General features: G+C 50.6%; 1 non-coding gene across 1 annotated transcript; it reads left to right on the forward strand.

The window, feature by feature from the left end:
* Positions 1–3486: 3486 nt before the first annotated feature.
* On the forward strand, positions 3487–3600 carry LOC139274417 (U5 spliceosomal RNA). Its single transcript, XR_011595475.1, has one exon. It is a non-coding gene; the product is annotated as a U5 spliceosomal RNA (small nuclear RNA).
* Positions 3601–5001: the final 1401 nt, after the last annotated feature.

Consider the following 5001-nt stretch of genomic DNA (forward strand, 5'->3'; position numbering starts at 1 on the left):
GCTAGAAGGGCTGAATGGCCTACTCCTGCACCTATTTTCTATGTTTCTATGTTTCTATGTTTCTAGTCAGATGCTATGTTACGTGCACATGTTTTCGATACTGTTTAGAAATGAATCAAAGATAAAAGTGAAAATGTTGTGGTATCTTCTGGTCTCTGTAAATCAGTGTTGTGAAATAGAACTGTACCCTCCTTAGAGCCCGTGTCAGCATCAATTTCCTACCTCAGTCATCCGAATGTCCCTCTGCATATGTTACTAATGTCGTCCCAATTGGAGCCAGATGAGAACTCCCCTGCTGTCGTAATCTGGATACCAGAAGAGGAAAGATGCAGCACTGGTCACTTTCTTCAGTAAAAGAGTTGGTGGAGATGAGCAGCCATGACTCCACTCTAAAACGGGTAGGGCATATTCGAGTACATGGTGCTTTCTGGGTATGGACATCCGCCATTGGGGCCCAGAATCACGGAACGGACCCTTTTATTCATTGGAATGAATTATCCTGTGTTTTTTCCTTGGCTGCAGTTCAGTCTGTCTTTGACCCATGAGAAGTGAAGGTGGATAGAGGAATGTGCAGCTTGAGCTCTGGCTCGCGTTCTATTTCTGTCCCATCCAGCGGGCTGGATAGAATAAGGTGGTGGGCCGGATATGGGCCATATTTTGCCCACCACTGATCTACAAGATGCACTGCAGCAACTCGTCAAGGCTTCTTTGCAGCACCTCCCAAACCCGCGATTTCTACCATCTAAAAGGACAAGAGCAGCAGGTGCTTGGGAACACCATCAACTGCAGGTTCCCCTCCAAGTTGAACACCGTCCTGACTTGGAAATATATCGCTCTTCCTTCATTGTCGCTGGCTCAAAATCCTGGAACTCCCCCCGCCTCTAACAGCACTCTGTTACCTTCACCACACGGACTACAGCAGTTCAAGAAAGTGGCTCACCACCATCTTCTCAAGGGGCAATTAGAGATGGGCAATTAATGCGGACGAGTTTATTTGTACTTTAAAAATGGCCGCCCTTGTCTCTGATTGGTCTCCTTGGAGGATAAGCCACACCCTGAAGCTTCTCTGGAATGTGTAACTGGAATCGCCCAGCCCAAGTTCTCACTGACTTCGCAAATTGTAACTCGATCCACTTTGACTTTCTCCCCAGAAGCCACCTAGTGCCAGCCGAAGTCCCTTATCCCAGCGCAAGTGCGTCCCTCTCCCCAGCCAAAGTCCCTTGCCCCCTCAGCACAACTGCTGCTTCCCCAACCGAAGTCCCTTATACCAGCGCAAGTGCATAACCTTACCCCACCCCCCCACCCCCACTACAAATGGGGCATTGTGTGTGGATTGTTAACAGCTTTATTGGGTATGAAGTGAATAGTGACAGTGTCGTGACTTCTGGATTGGAAAATCCTCTCTCCCCTCCGATCCCCCCCACCGTATCTCTCTCCCCACCCCCCCACCCCCAGTCTCTCTCTCTCCCCCCAGGCTCTCTCTTCCCCCCCACAGTTTCTGCCTCTCCCCCCCCCTCTCTCCCCCACCCCCAGTCTCTGCCTCTCCCCTCCCTCTGTCTCTCCCTCCAGCCTTTCTCTCACTCCCCCCCCCCCCACAGTCTCTCTCCCCCTCTCTCTCCCCCCGGTCTCTCCCTCTCTCTCCCCAGGTCTCTCTCTCCACCCCCCTCCCCCCTTAGTCTCTCTCTCTCCCCCCAGTCTCTCTCTCACTCCCACCCCCCCACAGTCTCTCTCCCCCTCTCTCTCCCCCCAGTCTCTCCCTCTCTCTCCCCAGGTCTCTCTCCACCCCCCTCCCCCCTTAGTCTCTCTCTCTCCCCCCAGTCTCTCTCTCTCTCTCCCCTTAGTCTCTCTCTCTCTCTCTCTCTCCCCCCTCTTTCTCTCTCTCTCTCTCCCCAGGCTCTCTCTCTCACTCCCCCCACTCTCTCTCCCCCCTCTCTCTCTCTCCCCAGTCTCCCTCTCTCCCCCCAGTCTCTCTCTCTCCCCCCCCAGTCTCTCTCTGCCCCCCCGTCTCTCACTCTCTCTCTCCCCCCAGTCTCTCTCTCTCCCCCCCACTGTGTCTCCCCCCTCTCTCTCCACCCCAGTCTCTCTCTCCCCCACACCCCCCCCCACAGTCTCTGCCTCTCCCTGCTCTCTCCCCCCCAGTCTCTGTCTCTCTCCCCACCCTCTCTCTCCCCCCAGTCTCTCTCTCTCTCCCCCCCACCTCTCTCTCCACCCCAGTCGCTCTGTTACCCCCCCCCCCACAGTCTCTGGCTCCCCCCTCTCTCTCCACCCCAGTCTCTGCCTCTCCCGCTCTCTCTACCCCTCTCTCTCTCTCTCCCAGTCTCTCTCTCCCCCCCCCCGCAGTCTCTGCATCCCCCTCTCTCTCTCTCCCCCCCAGTCTCTGCCTTCCCCCTTCTCTCTCTCCCCACAGTCTCTCTCTCCCCCCGTCACAGTCTCTCTCCCCCCCTCTCTCTCTCTCCCCCAGTCTCTCTCTCGCTCCCTCTCCCCCCAGGCTCTCTCTCCACCACCCCCCCCCAGTCTCTCTCTCTCTCCCTCCCTCCCCCCCCCCCCGTCTCTTTCTCTCGCTCTCTCCCCCAGTCTCTCTCTCTCCCCCTAGTCTCTCTCTCGCTCTCCCCAGGCTCTCTCTCTCTCCCCCGCTCTCTCTCTCTCTCCCCCCAGTCTCTCTCTCTCTCTCCCCCACCCCCCCGTCTCTCTCTCCTCCACCTCAGTCTCTCTCTCTCTCCCCCCCCCCACCCCAGTCTCTCTTTCACTCTCTCCCCCCTGTCTCTCTCTCTCCCCCCCCACTCTCTCTCCACCCCCCGCCCCTGGTAAAAGGCCAGCTGATCAAGAGCACTATAATGAGTGCTCAAAGAAAATAAAAGACTTTTAACATTAATATAATATATACACACACGCACCCTCACTCCTCGTTCTCTCGGCACCTGTCACCCTTCCCTATAGTTTGCACTCACCCAGCCTCCTGCCCTGCTCAGTTATCCCCCTTTTCCCCTAAAGTCTGAAACTTGCCCACTCGCTGTTTGCTACATATCCAAGATTTATGTCAGTTGAAATTTATGTCCCCAATTCCCAAGTCCAGGCAGTGAAGTAACATCTACGTTTGATTTATGTTATTATTTGGGTTTGAATTGTTTCACCCCTGAAAAAATAAACCGTTTGTATCAAAATTTCTCATCTGAAAGTTCAAGCAGAGAATGAAAATAGGAAGTAAACTTGTACCGAAAATTGGAAACGTCACTATAAACCCAGCCCACACCAAGCTCAGAGCTCATTTACATACCCATAATGTTCTACATAGCACTTTGCCAAAAAAACAATAAAACTTCAGGTTTAACTGGTTTTCACGGACACTGAAGTTTTCAGTTACTTCCCCTCTCGCTGTATTGATTTGTGGTAATATATTTTTTCTGGAAGTTAGTTCTAGTGGCTCAGTATAACATTAAAGAGGCAAGCCGCCGCTTGGGAGCGAGGAGCTGAGCGTAAATGTTTAGTACACTCTGGTTTCTCTTCAGATCGTATAAATCTTTCGCCTTTTACTAAAGATTTCCGTGGAGAGGAACACTCAGAGTTTTAATAAATTTTTTGAGGCCCTGCATTTGTGGGGCTGTCCTATTGTTCAAAAACAGATTGATCTTAAATTGTGTATGTGGTTGTGCACACTTATTTGATGAATTATCTACATTATTTGTTGCAGTTGTTATTTATTTCAACTTATGGTGAAGTAGACATACATGAAGACTATAAAATGTAATGTCTTATGCTGCATAAGTGGTACAGGCAGTTAGGAATACTGGTAATATCCGACTGAGCAGAATTAGTGGAGGGGACCAAACGGGCAACATTATCATAATGAAAAGAGTAAGTTTTGAATATGATTTGTAGTTTCTAGTGTCTTAATGGATCGTCCACTGCCAACAATCACATCATCATAGGTGGTCCCTTGAAATGAGGATGACTTGCTACCAGCGAAAAGGGCTAAGTTCACAAGTGTTTCAATGAGGGACCTAATAGTCTAGGTCCCGATTACGTGAAGGGTGCAAGATGCCTGTACGTGGATTTTTTTAATGTGGGATGGCGCAATCCAAGATCCAGGATTACATGCTGAGGGACGCACTTACAATTGGTGCAGTTGCCGCAAAGGCACGGTGGGGAAGGGCCACAGTTTAAAGCCCTTCTGCCACGGTAAACCCGGGGGGCAGGAATCAGTACAAAACCCCCCTCGGGCTGTATTTGAAATTAATTTTTTGTGTACATGGAGCACCATGATCTGTAAACACCTATGTAGTGCCATGTACAATGTAAGGTCTGTTGCGAAATGCATGTTGAAAAGAAAAAAAAAATGTAAATGTACTGTCACCCATTCCGTGTACTGTATAGTGACACATGTAATGTAATTTGTTTGAATGTACTACAATGTATCCCGTATTGGACCGAATTGCACTTGAACTGGAAAACAAGGAAATGTAACGAACGGAACTGCCGTCAGCACCCAAATAATAGTGTCTGGGATTGCTGACCGCAGCTAAAATTATTGAAATGCCTTTGAATGTACTGTACAGATTTTTTTTATGAATAAAGTATTAAAAAAAAGTATATTTTGAAATAAAAAAAAAACATCTCCTTGCTCTGGAAGACCAGCAAGTTTCGGCAAGACCAAAGAGCGTCTTTGACCGAGTTGATGGCCCTCCAGCAGCAGGTGATGTCTGTCTCGGTGTGTGTCTGGGAACAGCCCGTAGAGCACAGAGTCCTGTGTTACGGAGCTGCTTGGGATGAACCTCGACAGCAACCACTGCATCTCTTTCCAAACCTGCCTTGCGAAGGCGCAATCCTGAAGGAGATGGGTGACAGTCTCGTCCGCCCTGCAGCCGACTCGGGGGCACCGTGCCGTGTTGCTGAGACATCGGCTGCGCATGAAGGCTCTGACGGGTAAGGCCCTCCTCACCGCCAACCAAGCTACGTCTTGGTGCTTGTGTGAAAGCTCTGGCGATGAGACGTTCTGCCAAATGA

This window comes from Pristiophorus japonicus, chromosome 9 (genome assembly GCF_044704955.1).
Source record: "Pristiophorus japonicus isolate sPriJap1 chromosome 9, sPriJap1.hap1, whole genome shotgun sequence".
Taxonomy (NCBI): Eukaryota; Metazoa; Chordata; class Chondrichthyes; family Pristiophoridae; genus Pristiophorus; species Pristiophorus japonicus.